General features: G+C 50.6%; 1 protein-coding gene across 2 annotated transcripts in view; it reads left to right on the top strand.

The window, feature by feature from the left end:
* Positions 1-4,259: 4,259 nt before the first annotated feature.
* CUEDC1 (CUE domain containing 1) overlaps positions 4,260-20,518 on the top strand; it is an 82,106-nt gene continuing 65,847 nt past the window's right edge. The window contains exon 1 of one of the 2 annotated variants that reach the window (XM_066364649.1): positions 4,260-4,719. The gene's annotated coding sequence lies outside the window, so the exon portion shown is untranslated. The remainder of the gene's footprint in view (positions 4,720-20,518) is intronic. The other variant, XM_066364648.1, reaches the window with a different exon arrangement.

Below are 20,518 nucleotides of genomic sequence, written 5' to 3'. Positions count from 1 at the left end.
ATTGGCGCTGGTGCTCTGGGAAAGGGTGAAGGTTCCAGAAAGCTTTCTCTAAGATGGGGTTGAGATTGGCAAGCCCACAGGCATCCATCTAGATTTTGTCCCAGAAGGGGGTTGTTTACTCATTTGGGGGGGTCACTGCTTCCACCTGTCACCCATGTTTTCTTTCAAAACCCCCAAGTGAGGCTCATACAATAGTATATGTCAATTATATGATATTTCAATAAAACTACAGAAGCAAAGCAAAACAAACAAACAAGAAACCCGAGTGAGCCTGACCTGTGGTGGTGCAGTGGACAGAGCATTGACCTGGAACGCTGAGTTCACCAGTTTGAAACCCCAGGCTTGCACGGTCAAGGCATATATGAGAAGCAACTACTATGAGTTGATGCTTCCTGCTTCCCCCACCTTCTCTCTATCCTCTCTCTAAAATCAATAAATAAAAAAATTAAAAAAACCCACAAGTGATAGCAGCAGTTCTTTCCAATTGTTGGTAATATACGCCACTGAAGCAAGCACAGCACCAGTTCTCTCAAAGTTTGGGCATCTTGGTCAAGTTGGTGACAATGGACAAGGCAATAGGATTCCCCACATTATCTGGATGTTGACACCACTTTTTCTTCCACCTTGGGTCTCATTAAGCTGCCTTCTATGGTGGGAGGAGGGGAGAGAGTCTCCTGGGGGCTGGGACGATGTGGTTGGGTCCTAAGCTGCAGGCAGGCACATGCTCTATGCACCATTCGCGCCCCAGCATTCGTCCTGGGCTGCGGAAATCCCAGAAAGGGGATATCCTCTTTGCCCTGTGGTCCAGCTGGAACCTGCTCGTTCCAAGCCTGAGCTCCACAGCTCCCTCTCAGCCTCATCTTCACGGTGGGGGTGAGACGTGGCAGACATGCTTCCATCTATCTGTGCTTAGTATACCCGGAGACTTAGCCCGAGGTTTCGCTTGGCTTCCTTGGTACTCTACGGAGCAGCAAGAGGCCTGCTCTTCCAGCCTGGGGGCGGGCAGCTGGGGAGAGCGTAGGAAAGGGAAGGAGTGGGATTGTAGGTTAAGGGCAAGCTGGGAAGGGCCTCTCCAAGCTGTTTACATTTCATTCTCTAGGCGGAGGAGAGTCATCCACCTTTTCAGCGGGAGGGAGACATCCCTAGTCTATGCTTCAGGAAACCCTGCTGGCTTTGAGGATGGACTAAAAGGCAGGGGCCTGGTGGCCTGCACTGGGGCAGAGCACTGGGACTGAACGGAGAGGGGCAGAGTCCAGAGAAACCCGGGAAGTAGAAAGCCCTGAGCTTACTTAGGGTTGATGTGGGAGAGGGGAACGGGTGGCATGTGAAGTTGGTAGAGTGGGAGGTGCCCTTCCCTGGGACAGAGAATTCTGGTGAAGGAGGACGTGGGGATGACAGGTTCCAGGCTTGCCATGCTGATGGCAAGGTGACTGTAGGACAGCCTCTCCAGTGGCAGCTACACATTCCAGTGCGGAGCCAGAGAGAGGGAGCACGTGTGGGAGTCAGACATCAACACACTCCTCCTGACAGCAGATGTGGTAATGTCATTATCAGTAACAACAGTAGCATTTATGAACATTTAATGTGCCAGGCGCTGTTCAGGACACTTCATGTGTGTGGATTTGTTTAATTCTCAATCTTGAGGTCGGCACTGTGGTGAGCCCCAAATACAGAAGAGGAAACTGAGGCACAGAAAGAGTTAAGTAACTGGCCCAAAGTTATGTGGATGCCAGTGGAGCATTCAGGGTTGGCAGTACACAAAAGTCATTTCAAGGAGGTGTTAACTGCATCCAGAGCTGCAAGGGGGCTGACAAGCAGAGTAAGGAGGGGCCATGGGTTGAAAAGACTGGGAGCCAATGGGATGACAGGGAAGGAGATGGCCTGCAGAAGACTGAACATGGGAACTGACGGAGCAGAGAGAGTAAGTGTGGTTTCTTAGAGGAAGTAGATGAATGGGCCAGAGAGAACTAGGTCCCTGGCTGGCAAGTTCCTCAGAAAGGGGCATCCTGTAGTGTTTGTGGGTTCCAAGCAGAGAGAGGGAGAAGGGGAAAGAATCTAGAGTCTCTTGATACAGACAACGGGGTTGGGCTTCAGAGCAAAAGGGACATCTCATCCTCTGAGATGAGCACAAGCAATAGGGGCCTAAACCAGGGCAGAAGCTGGGAGTAAGGGAGCGAGGGAAGTGAAGGAGGAATAAATAGAACCTGATAACCAATAGGATTCAGGGGAAGGGACATGAGGACTGAAGTTTCCATCTGCAAAGCCAGACGGTGAGCAGGAGGAGGCCTGGGGAGGAAAGGGCTTCCAGGTTCAAGTTTGCTTTTAGTCTCTTCGCTGTGAGGTGTCTGAGGGACCTGCACGCAGGGGAGAGCCGCTGTGGGCAGCTGCACGTGAGGGGCTGGAGCACAGACCACCTTCAGGAGGGAGGGCCGGCCCGGGGCCAAGGACCACGTTCAGGAGTGAGAGCCGGCCTGGGGCCCAGGACCACGTTCATGCAGAGGCAGTGGTGGGAGTTAGGGAGGTTCCCTGGGAGTCTGAAAGGCAGGAGATGCATCTGAAGAAAGCTTCCAGGAAGACAGCCTTGAGAGGAAGAGTTCTTCAAGGAAAAGCGTCCATTACCGTGACTGGGTTCATTGGATAACTATATTAATAATATATTAAATGCTTTTATGAGCATTTAGAGTGGAGGACAAACAGGAAGAGCTCCATGTTTGCAGATGCCTTTTCCTGGCCCCTGAAATGCCAAGGTGACAGGGAAGATCTTGCAAGTAAACAGAAAAGTAGCAGAATCCCTGGCCAGATGGCTCAGTGGATAGAGTGTCAGCCAGTGTATGGATGTCCTGGGTTCGATTCCTGGTCAAGACACACAGGAGAAGTGACCATCTGCTTTTTTCCCCCCTCCCTCTCCCTCTTCCTCTCCCACAGCCAGTGGCTTGATTGGTTCGAGCTTCAGCCTCAGGCACTGAGGATAGTTCGGTTGATTAGAGCATCAGCCCCAGACAGTGGTTGCTGGGTAGATCCTAGTCCGATGCATGCAGGAGTCTGTCTCACTGTCTCTCCTCCTCTCACTTAAAAAAAAACCAAAAACAAAACCCCCCCAAAAGGGGTAGATAAACTGCACTGTGGGCAAGAGTAAGGTGACACACATGATAACATAATCTAGAGGACCAGCAAGGAGGATAAACCCTGAGCTCTCAGGACAGGAGCCGGGAGTTAGCATGGAGGCATGGGTCAGTTCCTCTAGAATCTAGATTAGTATCTTTAACCTGGGATTGATGGGATCACTTCCTGGGGTTTCAACCTCCCTTCCCCCCAATCGAATGCACCAAGGGAAAGAGCATGGGATGGGAGAGGAGATGCCCGGAGGGTCTGGGACCCAATTCTGGAACTCCACTCAATATGCTCATCTAACATGGGACCTCCCCAAGGAGGGTGCGGTTCTGAGGTTCTCAATTTGCTGAAGAAACTTACCCTTTTCATGCAAATCATGGAAACCCATTGGTGTCTGGGCACTTTGGTTTGCGGCTTTTACCATCAGATGCCTTTGTAGCTGAGAGTGTTGATTTGTCTCAGCAGAGCTAGGGGACTGCAAGCCCTCAGAGGAGGGGGGGCTCTCCTGGGGGTCTGAGCCTAGATGGGCAAAGTGGGTCTCTAAGGTAAGCTTGTCCAGGAGGAGGGCACCCACCCTTTGCAAGAGGTCTGGGGGCAGAGCTGGCCAGCATTCTGGCTTCTGCCCTCCTCAGAACCCCTAGGTAGCCTCTGTTCCAAGCAGGTGCTTGGTGATCACCACCTGCCTCACCCTGCCCACCCCCAAAGTGGAGTTTAAAACCAAACCACATGGAAAAAGAACAAAGTTGACGTCCCATTTATTGAACGAGTTCTGTGGAAATTTTTTTCATGCCTCAGAAGACCCTGAAATGACCAGGGATGTTGGGGAGGAGATAGGAAGATGGCAGGAGGCAGCTAATGGTGCGAATGCCTAAGCATCTTTGATTTCCTGCCCTTCTTCCCACCATCTGCTCTGACCTCGCATTTTGTTTCCTTTCCTGAGCCCTAATTCCCAGGGGGCCGCCCCTCCCCCACATCTCAGCTGCCCCAGGCCCCATATGTGAGTCCACATTCCGAACCTTTTCGGGGCAGCCCTGCTCTTCGGTTCCCCTCGGAGCCGAGGTGTCGGGTCTCCCTGCCCCCTCCCCCCTTCCTCTCCGGGATGCGTCTTCCCGGTGCCGCTCCCCGAGCCTGGCGGGGCGGGACGCCCGGCACGCGGCCCTGTCCGGGATCCCGAGGCTCCTCGCGCAGGCCCTCCTGCCCTCCGGCCGGGGAGTCGCCGCGGCCGGTGCGGGCGGCAGGGATTTTCCTGCTCTCCGCCCGGCGACCCCCCGCTCCCGTCTCCGTGCTGCTGTCCTACCGCCCTCCCGATTCCCGCTGCCTGCCTCTCTAGAAAGGGGTCGGGCGCCGGAGAGGGTCTGGGGGCGCCGCCGCCGGCCCCCGCCCCGCCCGCGGCCCGCTCCTCCCCGCGCGGCCCCACTGGGGGCCCCGCCGGCGGGCGCGCGAGGACAGCTGCATTTCTCGCCGCCCGCCGCTAGGAAGCCGGCCTCGCCTCGCTTTCTCCGCCTCCCGCGCCCCAGCCGCGCCGCCGCCGCCGCGGGATCGCCACCCCTCCCCCAGCCCGCCGGCCCCACCGGCCCGCGGGGCGCGGACGCGCGTGGTGGCCGCTCGGTAAGATTTCCCTTTCGTTCCGGCCGCTCCGCGCGCCATTCCGGCCCCGACCCGGGGGGGCCCCACCTTCTCGGGCACCGATCGCCGAGGCACCGCCGGGAGCGCCGGGCCGGCGTGAGTTTGATTCCCGGTGCTGTTGGCGCCGCGGCTTCCCGGGAGCCCGCGCCGCCCGGCCGCGTGCGGCAGGTCCCGGCCTCGCTCCCCTCCCAGGCCCCCACCTCCCTCCCGGCCGTGGGCGCGCGGGGCGTGCGGGCATCGGGGGACTGGGCGCGGGGCGCGGGGGAGGGGTGGGCGCGGGCGGCGGTGCCGGCCGGGCAGCGAGGCCTCCCAGCGGGCGTCGCCCCGAGTCCCTTGTGCGGCCGCTCCCCCTTTTGTGTGGGCGCCCCTCCCGGCTCTGCCCGGGCCTGGACGCGCTGGCTGGCCGGCGACGGCTGGCGGGGGCGCCTGAGCTCCTTTTAGGAGGATGGGAGGTTCGCTTCCTGGCCCCGCCGATGTTACAGGTCGCCTCAGCCTGATCTGGTCCCACCCGGTCCCCTGGGAACTTCGTCTCCCGGCGTGTTGGCTTGGGAAAGTTCAGAAAGCACTGTCCCCGCCCCTGCTCCCCCGCCCCGCAGGCTGGCTGTGCCCCGGGCTCTAAGCTCTCGGGGGTTGGTATTTGCGTTAATTCATTCTTTCCTCTTCGTTTTTTCTCCTTGAATGGTTACTTTACACCTAGGAATGGCTTGATCATTTCTCTTCCTCTTCAAAGAAGTTTTAGCTCCAAGAAATTTATACTGAAATTAAATTCCTGGACAGCAGGGAAGAGAGGTTTTAATTTTTTCGTTCTTTTCTTTCTTTCTTTCTCTCTCTCTCTTTTTTTTCTGTGAGCGTGGAGAGTGAGGGGAATGACTGGGAGTTTAGAAGTAAGACGTGCTAGAGGTGATACAGGATTGAGGAAGGCGTCGCCTCCCCACCTGACCCTCTGGCTGGTGTCAGGAAAGATGCTGGTGATGCATCATGAGGAGCAAGCCTTCCAGTTGGTTACCCTGCCACACCCTGCACCACTGGCCCAAGAGAAAGGACTCAGGAAGATTTTTCTGGCCTTTAATATCCTTTCTTTGCCAATCATGCTCATTTTTACAGCCTGGGTAGAGTGAGCTAGGTGTGCCCGAGAAAGGTGAGGGCCATCAGGAATTCTCTCATGGAAGAAGTCATCTCACAGTGAGATTTGGCCTCTGTAGGATGAAGTGTGCAATTGGGTTCTCTCTGCTGTTGGGGGTCCATGCTGCTGGGAACTCAGTGTGAATGGAGGGTGGCATCCCTGGGCTGGAGAGAAAAACCTGCTTCAGGTTACCAGGAGCTGGAGGGTTGGGTTCGAAACCCCTGTCCATTTTCTATAGCTGGAAGGAGCAGGAGACAAGGGAACAGGAGTAGAGCCTCAGGCCTGGGCCCCTCCTTGAGTAGGAGAGAGACCTTGGCTAGCTAGCATGGTCTAGGGAAGATGAGTAGGGGGAACTTGGGCCAGAGGTTGGGGTCATGGGCCCCATTGAGAATCAGATGAAAACTCTAACTTTCCCTTCCCCATCAAAACATGAATGTATGCCAGGTATGCAATATACTCCTCGGAACTGGGGTCCTATGAAGAGCCCTGATCTAGAGTCTGGTACAGCCTTAGCCATTCAGAGCAGTTCCCTGCTTTGTGGCTGGTCAGTGAATAATTCCAGGGTATGAAGAGCAGAGCTGTCTTTTCTCATGGCCTTCTGTTGCCACTTTGGGCTTAAGGCCATGGAGACCTGTGAACTCTGGACCAGATTCCAGCTCTCTACAGCGAGCCAGAGGGTGGCACAGATGGGGCGCCCTTCACCAGGGGCTCATTTTGCTCTCTAAGTGGTAAGAAGTCTTTGAGCACTGGGTGGGGGCCACAGGGCTCTTGAATTAAAAGTACATACAGGGGTAAGGGAAAGGATGGGTATTGTGGTGTTTTAGCCGTGTATAAGAACCAGGTGCTTGGAGAGCCCCAGCTCAGTCTTGGGGAAAAAGGGGTTGAGGTGGGCAAAGGTGCCTTGGTGGAAAGTTTAAATGTGAAAGGAGCCCCCCCTCTTGAGGAGGTATCGGGGTGGAGTTGCCTGAGACGAAGGTCTACGTATTGTAGGTTCCTTAGAACCCTCTGAACTTGAAAGGCTCGTAGGGGCCAGAGAAGATGGCTGTCACCATCCCCAGCGCAGCCCTGTGGAGGCCTGGCCTGCCTTTTTTTCTCAGACAAAGCTCACTGTGCCCTGGCTGTCCCTCAGGTGTTCATGACATCTACACTTGCTGGGAATCTGGAAGAGCCTTTGGTAGAGTCTGCCATCTACAACTTCTTTGCCTTGGTATTGAGAAGCCCCTCTTAGGCTCAAGTGTCCCCAGACAGTGGGAGCTCATGGGAATTTTTCTTTGTTTAAATATACTGCTCACAAAAATTAGGGGATAATTCAAAATGAATATGAAGTGATAAAAAAAAGAAGCATTTGATTTTCTTTTTATTAAACAAGAACATCAGAAAAGGAAACAAATCAAAGAAAGTTGTTTGGTTATGCAAGTGAGATGCAAAACCAACTTATATTTCATTGGTGAAAATGCACTACACAAAAGGCTGAAAGTACCGGAGTATCTGCACGTTCCCCGATCCCCTCATTTCTGTGAGCAGTGTAGCAAGCACAGCGCTTGGCATATAGTAGCACTCATATTTGTTTCTTCCTGGCAGGGGTCCCCAAACTTTTTACACAGGGGGCCAGTTCACTGTCCCTCAGACCGTTGGAGGGCCGCCACATACAGTGCTCCTCTCACTGACCACCAATGAAAGAGGTGCCCCTTCCAGAAGTGCGGCGGGGGGCCGGATAAATGGCCTCAGGGGGACGCCTGCTTCAGAGCTTCCTCCATTTACTCTCCCTGGTGGGTTATTCCCACCCTGGCAATCAGCAACATAGGCAGGAGTATTCTAGAGCCTCAGAGGCAGGACGCTGGGAGTCAGCCACGGATCACCTTCGACTGTACAAGGAGGTGGCTTGGAGGAGGCGATGCCTCTGTTGTGTTGGCTCTTCCACTAATGGGACGTCAGAGCCATAACCAGCCCTGGAGGGGCCGTGACCCACCAGTCTTGGTGGGCTGTAAGGGTCCTGTGGTGGTGAATAAAGATCCACGTGCCTTGGTGGCCAGGCCTTGCCTGTGTGCTGCTGCCGTGGTTGTCACAGGCTGGTGAGTTTAGGACGCTGGGTAGTCTCACCTTACTCAGCGCTTCTCTGATTCCCTCTGCTTCCAGCCTCCCAGGAAGCACCTCTGATATGTCAGAGCTCTTATCTTTAAAACGGGTCATATGATAAATACGATAACAATGCTTATAAACATAAACACCCTTTTCATAAAATGTGACGACTTCGTTTTCATTGCATTGGCACTGAGTGTCTGGGGAATGATTGGTGGGATAAGAAAGTTCCGGCGCCATTGGTCTAAGCTCCACCCCCAGGAGGCAATCCGTCCACCTTGTGCGCATTCCCACATAGCTTAGTGGTTTCGAGTATAGCGTCTGGAGTTACTCATCCCCAGTTAGAATCTCAGCTCTCCATCTCACCCTATGACTTCATTAGTGCCTCAGTTTCTCAGCTATAGAAAGTGTTAAAGGAGATCTAACATGCATGCTAAGAATAAGCATTCTTTAAAACCGTACTTACTTTTCAATTACTGTTGACAGACAATATTAAGTTAATTTCAGGTACAGTGTAGTGATTAGACATCTGTATAACTTGCACCCACCTGATACCATATATAGTTATTAAAATATTGACTAAAAATACTATTGACGATATTCCCTATGCTATACTTCACATCCCTGTGACTAATTTATAACTGCCAACTTGCTCTCCTAAATCCTTTCCCCTTTTTCATGCAGACACCCAAAACCCCCTCCCATTTGGCAACCAGGAGTAAACATTTTTAGAGCAGACACTATTATTTTTATTTTTGCACGTGGTCCTAATGTTCTAACGCTCCTTATCGTTAAGGAAGATCTTTGGTGAAAACTGTAGAGGCGGAGCTGGCTTTTGGAGTGGTGGGATGGTATGCGACGAGGCGCTTATATTATAAGCAGGGGGACCGCACCGGGGGAACGGGCAGCCTGGAATGACAAGGGTAGTGGATAGAGAAGCAGGGTTGGGGGCAGAAGGACTCGGCATTTGTAGCCCTTCTGTGGGACCAGGCCCTCTCCCTCCTCTTTGGAGAATTTGCCTTATAAACTAGTAGAGTGGGGTGGGGGAGGATCGTAAATTGGTGAGGAGGGGTGAAAGACTTTATGTTCACGCTAACATTGGACCGGAAGGAACTGGGCAAAGGGGTCCTGGCGGAAGGGAGTCTGAGGGGCGGGCACTATGTAGACAGGAATGAACACTGCAGGGTGTGGATGGGTCGGGGGTTCTGTGAAGTAATAGGCTCGGGAAATAATATTTCCAACACTCACTGAGCTCTTGCTATGGTTCAGACCCTGTTTCTAATGCTTCTCATGGAGCAGCTCATTTAATCCGCACAAGACCTTATGAGATATCATCTCTATTTCTCAGTGAAGAAACAGAGACACAAAGAGGTTCAAGAACTTGCCCAAGATCACGTGGCTAGAAAGTGGCCGGGCCAGGATTTGAACCTAAGAGGCCAGGCTACAGAGTCTGCATCTTTAGAGAAGTTCTCAGAGAGATTTCTACCTACCTGGGAGGTGGAGGGTTGGGAAATCGGAGCGGTTTTGTGCTCTGTTCGAAGGGCTGCCAGTGTTCAGGCATCGTTGGAGGGTTCAGGCTAGCACAGTCTGCTGAGAATCTCTGGCCAAGTGCCAGACACTCTACTAGAGCCTGTCCCCAAGTACAAAAGTCACTAAGAGATGGCCCCTGCCCGCAAGATGCTTCCAGTCTCCTAGGGGAGAGCCTGGGACTCCAGTTGCCATTGCAAGTGCTGCAATGAGGTAAAACACTGAAGAAAAGGGTGCTTTGCCATTGAGAAGAGAAGTTGGGGCAGGGAAGGCTTGCTGCAAGAGGGGCACTTGAGCCAAATGAGGGTCAAGTGGCTACTATTTTGGGGGCTTTTGATCTGGGCATGGAGCAGTGACATTATTCTCCTACTCGGTGAACTTGAAGAAGTGGAACCAAGGGTCACATGTCTGGATCCTGCAACACCTCTGCCCAGACAAGGCAGGAACTGGGAAGTGCGGCTGGCTTTCTTGCTGTCTTTGTGGTTTGTAACAGTCATCGCCCGTAAGGCCGGTGGTGAACACTCTGAAGAAGAAATAAAAATCTCGTAAGAGTTACTGTTCAGAACACTGTGATTCACTCTTGCCCGCACCCTTAGAAGCAGAACCAGAGGCAAATGAATGCAAGCCGCGCAGGAAGGACGAGGACGATGCTCCAGATAGGATGTAAGGACAAGTGACTCATAGGAGCGAGGGGGAATGGCCTCCCCCAAAGGTCTCTGGAAATGGGAACCAGTTCCATTTGTCTTTGTGGCCTAAGAGGTTTCATCTGGAGGCAGGAAGATGAAATAGAGGCCCCAAGAGGTCTGTGTCAGCTCAGTGATAGGATGGTCAGAGGAGCTGGGACTTTTGAGCTAGAAGGTTGTGCTGATCTCTGGCCTAACCCCTCATTTTATCACGCAACTGACTGAAGAATGTCCAGTAACATTGAGCAAGGCACCCATTAATGAGTGAGCCAAGGCACAAACCATATCTGCCCAACAAGGGGCACAGGTGTTGCCCTGCACTGACCCCGGGCAGAGGGAATCTTCCTGGGAGTGCGTGCAGCTGGACAGGATGGAGCCCCATCAAGCCTTGCGAGGAGGGCTGCAGATTAACTACTGTGTGTGCATCTGGCTGTTGAAACTAGAGAAAGCATCAGCTTGTACTCACGTGTTCCTGAGAATGGTGTGCCCAGTGGGAGCCAGCACCCAGAAGACCTTCAAGCGCACATCTGGGGCTCTCAGTAACCTTTGTTGAATGAAGAATAAACAGCAGACAATCTGAAAGCTATTATTCTTTTGCTCTCCCCCTGTCCGGCCAATGCATTTACCCTTCCAAGTCTGTTTTGCTTAAACCAAAAGTATTATCATTGTATCATCTGCCCCCAGCAACAGAGAAAGGAGCCCAAAATTGTGCTGGGGGCAAGGGTAATCAACAAAAACAGTTTAGGGTCTTCCCTAAAATGTACAGTTCTTTGACAGATCATCACGGGCTGACGTTATGTTCATTTGCATCGACTTGCTTTATTTGTTTTAGTTGTGTTGTTGTTGTTGTTGTTCTTTGCACAGAAGTAAAGTTTGCATTTTTCAAATTTGGGAGAAGCATGTGGTATAGCAATCTGAGCTGCATTCAGCAAGATGCCATAGAGACCTCCGGAGAGAACAAGGCTTGCTGTCTGTCGGAAGAGAATCTTATTAAGAATTAGCTAAATAAGAACTGATGCTGGACAATGAGTTTAAAATACCGGGCGGTGAACTGTAGCTCCTAGGGTGAATTTAAATCAACTTGTGCAAATTGAAGAGAAGCAGGAACAGAAAACACTGGCACAAACTCTTGCTTCCTCCTCTAACCCTGTCATCTCCTATTTGTTAAGGAAGCATTCATTGGGTTCTGAGGGGGACCTGACAGAGCCCTGTTTCTTTGGGTGACCAGCAAGCTGGCTTTGGAGCTCTTTTGAGGAGGAGATTCTCTGCGGTCATGTAGGATGATCAGGTGTAGGAAATGATTTCACTTCATTCAGATCTGAGATTAGTTTCAGTTTCAGGCTGTACCAGGAGCTGAAAGAGGGAGCTGGGGAGGGTGAGAGGAGGGAGAGCTGGGAGAGAGTTTCACCATTGGCTGCTGTGGCTAGTGGCAAGGTGGGTGGGCAGGGAACTCCGGGGCTGAGCCAGGAGAGGGTGCAGATAAAGCCCGGATGGAGAGTCGTGTGTGTGTGTGTGTGTGTGTGTGTGTGTGTGTGTGTGTGTGTGTGTGTAGACCACGCTGGGCGCTGAGGGAGGTAGTGTGTGACGACATCAGCAGGTGTGCGATGGACAAAGCCCTGTGCAATGACAGGACTATTGAGCCGTGGGCTGGGAGAACATAGACAGATTACCTGGGTGAAGTGGGTTCTCCATGGGCAGGTGTAGACGCTAGAGGCAAGCAGTGTTGAGTATGCCACAAGGCCAACACTCACCCCTACTGTGCAGCATTTTCTTGCATTTGAGTTTTCTTTAAAAAAACAACACCACCTGACCAGATGGTAATACTGTGGATACTGTCGATCTGGGATGCTGAGGACCCATATTCTAATCCCCATGGTCTCCGGCTTAAGCGCGTGCTCACTAGCTTGAGCTCAGGGTCACCAACTTGATTGTGGCATCATAGACATGACCCCATGGTCCAATGGTCACTGACTTGAGCAAGGGGTCACTGGCTCAGCTGGAGCCCCCTGGTCAAGGCATGTTTGAGAAACAATGAACAACGAAGGTGCTGCAACTATCAATACAAGTTGATGCTTCTCATCTCTCTCCCTTCCTGTTTGTCTGCCTGTCTGTCTCTCTCACTGACAAAAAAGAAAAAAAGGTCAAGTTAAGGTTTAGAGCCGAGAGTTGAAAACTTGCAGACCTCTGCGAGTTGGTGTATCCTCTAAGAACCTCAAGCTGTCATTTTCCACGAGATGGTTTGGGGCCAGCCTGGTGTTGCCCAGGGCATCCTTAGCCTCAAAATCAGCAGTTTTCCTCCCTGACTGGGTGTGGGTGAGGCTCACACAGATGTTTCATTCCACCGTGGCAGGGCTAGAGCATCATTGCATTTTATTTCTACAGTCATAAATTCATTTTATTTCTAAAAGAAAGACTCATTGAATTTTAAAGCCGGATAGGATTTCGAAGATCGTCCAGACGGCTCCTAGAGGAATTTGTGGTCCTGGGTCTCTAAGCACCTTGCAAAGACCCATGGAATGTGGTGAAGAATGCCAAGTCAGACTGCCCTCGTCTGAATCCAGCTTTGCTAGTTGCTGCTGTGTTCTTGGGGCAAATCACTCAGTCCCTCTGAGTCTGAGCTTCTTGATCCATGCAATGGGAGAAATAATAGTCTCTGTGTTTGATGAGGATTCAATACTTATAAAGCCCTGAGTACAATGATTGGCATATTATAATTCCTCAGTCAATGTTATGTGCTGCTGTTATTATTGTTGTTATTATTATAATTATTTCACGAAATCACATGGCTAGTTAGTGGTAGAGCCAGGGCTACAATGCTGGACTTCTTTTACAATTTTATTTATTGATTGTTTAGAGAGAAAGGAAGGGAGAGAGAGAGAAAAACATTGATTCATTGTTCTACTTATTTACATATTCACTAATTGATTCTTTTTATGCTCTGACTGGGGATCAAACCTGCAACCTCGGCGTATCGGACAACGCTCTAAGCAATTGAGCTACCTGGCCAGGGCCTTGGACTCTTGTAATTCCTAGTTCTCTCCAGTATGGCTATGAAGTGAGTTCATCACAGTCTTGAACTACATGAAGAGCATTTATGAAAGTCCTTGTGTTTAAATCTTCTAATGAATATTCATAATTGAGCTAGAAGATGGGCTCAATCCATTTATTAGATATAATTAAACTTTGGGCGTGAGGGTGTATGTTTACCAAATCATCTGTTTCCACAGATGTAATTAACTAGTGTTTGTAACTTTCCTAAGTGCCAGTGTGGTTACCTCCACTGGAAAGGTTGGGGTGTTTTTAGTTGTTTTTATTGAGGAGTTCTTGTCAAACTGGAAATATCCACTTCAGTGAGGAGGGGTGGCATGCCGGCTTTTGGTCACAATGGAAATATTTCTGTAGACTGCCTGCTGTTTATCAAGGGTGAAGACAGTGCGCGTCTTAAACAAGTAGAGGCTTGGCAGATGTCCACATGGCTTCGGCCGTGCCTGCACAGGCGCTCCCAATGGTTTGCACTGACCTTTGGTTTTGCTCATCGCTGACAGCCTAGGAGTCTCCCCTGGGAGCCCTTTTACAGTAGTCTGAAACACTGTTGATGCCTGTGTGATCCTCAGCGGTGCGGGCTCTTTGGACACCTTGGGTGGGGTGGCACCCTCTCCTGTCAGGCTGCCTTGGTAATAGATTTTCTTGGAATCTGAAAAAGGATTTTGTTTGGCAAACCCTGCAGCACTCCCTTGAGTTCTGCCACTCTCTGGGGCTTGCAGAATTGAAACCTGCTTTTAATGCTGACCCATGGGCTTCTCATGTTTCCATGCTAGAAGGAGGGAGCATTTTCAAGGGTGAAACTTGTGTGTGTGCTTGATATGGAGTTCAGGACCAGAGACCCAGTCTCAGTGCAGACATGTATGGACCGTGCCATTCTGAACAGGTTCCTTAATTTCTTAATTTGTACTTTTCTTGAGGTTAATCTATTATTATATGCACAATAAGAAGTGACTGTTGAATACATCAGTTAAATAAAGCTGGTAATAATCCCCCCCCCCCAGCATAGCAATGATGCTCTAATAATAATAGCTAAGCTTTATTAGGTGTCTACTGCATGCCAGGAACCTTTTTAAGTGTTTTAAGCGTCTTAATTTATTTACTCAACCCTGTGAATATAGTATTATCTCCACTTTACATATGAGGAGACTGAGATGGAGAGGGTTAAGTCAGCTGGCCCAAGGCCATACAGCTGGTGAGTTGAGGTGCCGGTTCCGAACTCAGCTTGTCCGGCTGCTGAGTCTGTCCAGGGTGTTGACGAGAGGGCTTCCTTCATCACGTTGTAGTGTTGTACTTCTTACTCCGTGACTGTTCCTCTTCCTCCTTCCCGAGCTGAGGGAGGGGCAAGCCGAGCCTGGAGGCAGATTAAGTGTACAGATCACAGTGCTGGAAAGAATGAGGGGACAGAGCATATGAGAGCTTTTTTTGGACTTACAGGGAAACAGCTGTTCCTAAGTTTGGGACAGAGCTGAAGACAGCCAGCAGGGACAGAGAAGGACATTTTCTGGGTGGATTTTTACTATCTGCTGAGAGGGATTGTGTCATTTGCGGATTTAAGGGCCAGGTGTCTCTTTCCTCTCCTATCGCGTTTTATTTGGAAACCTGCCTTTAAGTCCCAACTCAGTGGTAAGCTGTGACAGCTTTGGAGAATTTGAGCACTGCCAAGCAGAGCGAATCCCTTGAGACATGAAAGGGACGGTGAAGGATGGGCCATTTTTAGTGGAGTTTCTGTTACTGCATTTCTATGCCATGTGTATGGGGGCGAGCCATGGAGAGGCTTGTGTTCCACAGAGGGAGGATCAGGAACTTGGGTGACTTCCCTTTTTCTCAGGAGTCGACTTAATCAATGAATGAATCATCCTATTAGCTTTGATCCTGGAAAAGAAGAAAGACAGGAGAGAGTGAGAGAGTGACATGGCATTTGACTGAAACCAGAAGCCTTCTGTGTTGGTCACCCAGGACAGAAGCCAGGATAACCCCCTGGGCCTCGGTGGGGGTTCGAGCCAAGGGTGAGGTCCCACCGGGGACTTTGGGAAGGGTTTCCAGCTTCCAATCACTGCCACCCGCAGCCCTTCCATCCCTGTGAGGCTCCGGGCATGAACCTTAAGGGGAAATGAGTAGTGGGTGTAAGGTGTCATTTTCTAATAACAAACCACTGGGGAAGTTCACACACAGCAGTGATCATTTTGAAGACATTAACATAAAGTTGTATTACATGGAAATAGACAATTAAGAAATAGCTTTTGACCTTCAGGGATGTGAATGGCTATTCATACACTGACCAGTGAAATCATGGCAGGGGCCCTCCTGTGTGAATGCTTGACCCCTGAGACATTTTGGGGACTTCTGTTTCTCTTCTAGGACTCCAGAAAGGAGCCTTCAGGGAGGGAGGGAGTGCTTCCTGCCTGCCAAACCCCACCCACCAGTTGCCCTGTCTTCTGAGTTTGCCAGGAGGCTAGAGAGCACATCCTTTCCTGAGCCCCTCTTTGTGACCTTTCTGTGGACCCTAATTTGGATTCTGAGCTGAGGCTGGGGTCTCTAGAGGAATGTAAACTTGACCTTGGAGGGATGGGTTGCGAGAAAACTCCCTTCATCTGACCAGGCCCCTGGAAGCCCGATGTAGGGACATTAATGGGCTGGTTGTGTTTTCAAACTCTTGGGGACTTCTTGGCACGTAAGTTTCCCAGGGCGTTTGCTTTATTTCTCAGCAAAGCCCTTGTGCCCCATTTTGCCTCAACTTCCTTCCTGCCCCCAGTCATCCTCCACAGCTACTGTTAATAGCTCCCATTTGTAAGAGGACTTACTCTATGTCAAGAATTTCACTCAATGTAATGGAGTCTTTTTTTTTTTTTTGTATTTTTCTGAAGCTAGAAACGGGGAGAGACAGACAGACTCCCGCATGCGCTCAAACGGGATCCACCCAGCACACCCACCAGGGGACGCTCTGCCCACCAGGGGTCAATGCTCTGCCCCTCTGGGGCGTCGCTCTGCCGCGACCAGAGCCACTCTAGCGCCTGGGGCAGAGGCCAAGGAGCCATCCCCAGCGCCCGGGCCATCTTTGCTGCAATGGAGCCTCGGCTGCAGGAGGGGAAGAGAGAGACAGAGAGGAAGGAGAGGGGGAGGGGTGGAGAAGCAGATGGGCGCTTCTCCTGTGTGCCCTGGCCGGGAATCAAACCCGGGACTTCTGCACGCCAGGCCGACGCTCTACCACTAAGCCAACCGGCCAGGGCCTGTAATGGAGTCTTTATGCCAACTTTGTGAGCCAGGGATTATTGTCTTTTGAGATGTGGGAACTGCGGCTGAGAGCTAGGGGGTAAAGTACGGTAATTCTTCACTTAATATCATTGGTAGGTTCTTGGAATGGTGGCAGAACAGTGCATAATGAGGCCAGTTTTCCTGCAGGCTAACTTACATAAACAGGAGTTCCTCTGGCATCTTGTCAACGTTGTAACAAAACCACACTGAACAAAATGACGATACTATTTGAGGACCGCCTATAACTTGTGTAAGTAACATAGCCACTCACTGGGTGAGATATTTTTGTTTTTTTGTTGTGACCTCTTGTGAAAATTTTCAAATATACACAAAAGTAGAGACACTAGTCTAGCAAATTCCCATGCACCCATTCTCAAACGTCACCCCTTACCAGGAAGCCCCAGCTCCAGGGCTTCTATGGCGACAGCATAGAGCAGACACCTTTGTATTAGAAGAAGGGACCCTTTCTCCTGGGTACACAGCTTGGTAAGCAGAGCACCGGCTGGATTCCAGCCCCGTTCACATCCCTGGATGGGCACCTTGTGCAGTGAGTAGCCCACATCACTGTTTATGGCTCACCTGCCTGCTTAAATTCTCAGCTAGCTTTTGGCATAAAGGAGGGTGTAGCCAGACACCAGTTCTTGACAGAGTGATGATTTCTCTGGTTGCTCCTCAACTACTTGGGGGTGTGGGGGGAAGAGCTCAGCTGTTGGGGACTTTTTGGATGGAAATAAATTAAGCAGGAGGGTGATTCCCAGAGTAGAGACTTCTGCTGCAGAGGACGGGGAGGGCAGCTGAGCTGTTTCTTTTGCTACTTCTGTTTTCTACCAGCCACCTGCTTGCTTGATGACTCCTCCTTGATGCCTTCTCTCCTCTGTTCTGTGCCCAGGGCAAGGGAAACCCTTCTGTGTGGCCATGAGGCCGGCAGGAAGGGAGCTGGGAGAGCCCAGGGCGTGAGAGCCTGGTATGAGTTCACTGTTGGCTGCCACTCTCCTGGAGTGGCGGGGACAAGCTGTCTCTGCCTCCTGGCAGCTTACCTTTTCTCCAGGCTCAGTTTAGCCAGTGGCAGGATGGGAGGTCCTGCCTTCACACCTGTAGAACTGTTCCTTTCAGTCCCAAGTGGTGCCTGGGTTTATCAGATAGGGAGCTTCTTAAGGGAAGGGATTGGGTTTATTTTCGACTGGTGCTCTTGGCTGTACCCATTAAAGCATCTGGCATTAGTGCTCTAGAAATGTTCGTTAAACAAATGAATGTTAATGAATGAATGTTAAACTAACAAATGTAGCACCCCGCAGACCAGAGCAATGTGCAGAGGGGCCCAGGCTGAATAATTGGTTTGCTTCAGTTAGGAGAGGCTAGACTATGCTGTTTGTTTGTTTTTAAATTTTTTATTTATTTACTCATTTTAGAGAGGAGAAAGAGTGAAAGAGAGAGAGAGAGAGAGAGAGAGAGAGAGAAAGGGGGGAGGAGAAGGAAGCATCAACTTCCATATGTGCCTTGACCAGACAAGTGCAGAGTTTTGAACCAGTGACCTTAGTGTTCCAGGTCGATGCTTTATCCACTGCGCCACCACAGGTCAGGCTGTTTGTTTTTAGAGAAAGGGAGAGAGACAGGCAGTGAGGGAGATGAGAAGCATCAACTCGTAGTTGTAGCATTTTAGTTGTTCATTGATCGCTTTCTCATATGTGTCCTGACTATGGGGAGCTCCAGCGGAGCCAGTGACCCTTGCTCAAGCCAGTGACCTTGGGCTCATGCCAGCGACCTTGGGCTCAAGTCAGTGACCTTGGGCTCAAGCCAGTGTCCATAGGATGTCAATGATTCCACATTTAAGCCAGTGACCCTGTGTTCAAGCCCGATGAGCCCACGCTCAAGCCAGCAACCTTGGGGTTTTGAACCTGGAACCTCAGTGTCCCAGGTTGATTCTCTATCCCTTGTGCCACCATTGGTCAGGCTAGACTATGCTGTGTTCATAATCAAGTCCTGACATCCCAGTGGCTTGACACAATGTGGATGAAATATGTGCTCATGGAAAGTCTGATGTGGGTTGGGCCATTCTCCTCCACCTAATAGCCACACCATCTGGAATGTGGGGCCTTTAGGAGGGGAAGAGAGAGATGGAGGCAGCCCCTGGCTTTTGACTGCCTCGGCAAGGAACTGACACCTGTTACTTACACTCATATTTCATTGGCCGGAACTAGTCACATGGCTCTAACCTAACTGCAAAGGAGACTGGGAAATGTGGAGGGGCAAAGGGTTATCTTCATGGTTTCAAGGGCAGGATTTTATATTTCTTGTCCCTGGCTTTAGTCCTTTGGAGTACCTCTGGCTTAATCACTTATCCTCAGTTACAATTTTTTTTACATTTGCAGGAAGGGAACACCTGCCACCTCCTTTAATCTGGGGAAGCAGGAATGAGATGGCACTGAAGGAAAGTCACATAGGGATTTAAGCTCTTCTTTATGACATGTTGGTCATGTGACATTCATTTAGTCACTTTACCTCTGTGACCCTCTTCCCTTATCTATAAAAGGAGGATAATAACGCAGCCCATCTTTCAGTTCAGACTCTACTGATTGCAAGTAACAGAAACCAGCTCGAGCTATTTAAAGCCACACAGGAATGGAAGAATCAAGGGCAAGAAATATGGCTGAGCTGCTAAAATGCCCAGAGCTGCAGGGTGCCATTGCTTCTGTAGTTGGGTGCCAGATGTCATGGCAGTCAGCTGCCAATGATACCCACCTCATTCAGAGTGAATAGTATCTTAGAACCTTGATTCAAATTCCTGGGGGAAGAATCTGATTGGCCTATTTGTGTCAGCTTCTCCCATTGGTCCAATCAGCTGTGGCCTGGCGGACATGGCCTATAGTAACACCATAGCTTGGGGGTGCCTTCCCCTGTGAATGGGGCAGGAGGGAGTGCTCAAAAAGGTGCCCAAGCTTACCTAGAGTCAACTGGGTAATATCTATAAGAAAGCTTTGAGCACAGGAAAGTGCTGCGTAAGTGTGAATGGTATGGTGGTTTGGTATTTCTCGTTAGGAATCTTGGGGGTTGCACTGCCCTAAAGAGGGGGGGAGGGATTATAATGCTGTTTGAGAGAATTTAAAAGTCTTGATGGAGGCAGGGGAGCTGTTTGTTGGAAAGTCATGGAGCAGGGACCTGAGAGAGTGGATAGGATTAGCGCAGGGCATTGCCAGGGGTCAAGCCAGATTTATAAGCCATTAGACCATTACTGTATATCAGGGGTCCCCAAACTACGGCCCGCGGGCCGCATGCGGCCCCCTGAGGCCATTTATCCGGCCCCCACCGCACTTCCAGAAGGGGCACCTCTTTCATTGGTGGTCAGTGAGAGGAGCATAGTTCCCATTGAAATACTGGTCAGTTTGTTGATTTAAATTTACTCGTTCTTTATTTTAAATATTGTATTTGTTCCTGTTTTGTTTTTTTACTTTAAAATAAGATATGTGCAATGTGCACAGGGATTTGTTCATATTTTTTTATAGTCTGGCCCTCCAACAGTCTGAGGGACAGTGAACTGGCCCCCTGTGTAAAAAGTTTGGGGACCCCTGCTGTATATTGTATAAGAGAGAGAACCTTGAGTCCGCTCTCACTGGGGTAAACATGGATGCTTCTGTAGTTGAAACTGTGTGATGTGGAAAGGATGTTAGCCCTGATTATGGCACTTTGATCCCTGTCCACCTGACAGTCCCAGCTGGCTGTGTGAATACTGGCAAGTCACTTGACCTCTCTGGGCTTAGTTAGTTGTGCTCTTTGAAGATTCTGTGTGTGCAGCACATGCATATGTCCACGTAATGTGGGGATTAAGGCATGGAGTCTGGGCTTAGACAGCTGGGTCTGAATCCTTGTTCTTCACTTGCTAGCTGAATGACCTGGGAGAATTTCTTAACTTCCGTGAGTCTCGGTTTCCTGACTGTGAAATGAGGATATTTGTAGTATCTACCTCATGTGGTTATTGTGAGGATTACATGAAATGAGTGCTCAATAGAATATCAGCTAATTAATAGGCAGATTATTAATAAGAGGCAAAGTTGCCGGTTCCAGGGCCCTCCGGCTG

The sequence above is a fragment of the Saccopteryx leptura genome, chromosome 2, assembly GCF_036850995.1.
Source record: "Saccopteryx leptura isolate mSacLep1 chromosome 2, mSacLep1_pri_phased_curated, whole genome shotgun sequence".
In the NCBI taxonomy this organism is placed as follows: domain Eukaryota; kingdom Metazoa; phylum Chordata; class Mammalia; order Chiroptera; family Emballonuridae; genus Saccopteryx; species Saccopteryx leptura.
Note: the sequence above shows the minus strand (reverse complement) of the source record. Positions and strands in the feature narration are given on the sequence as shown.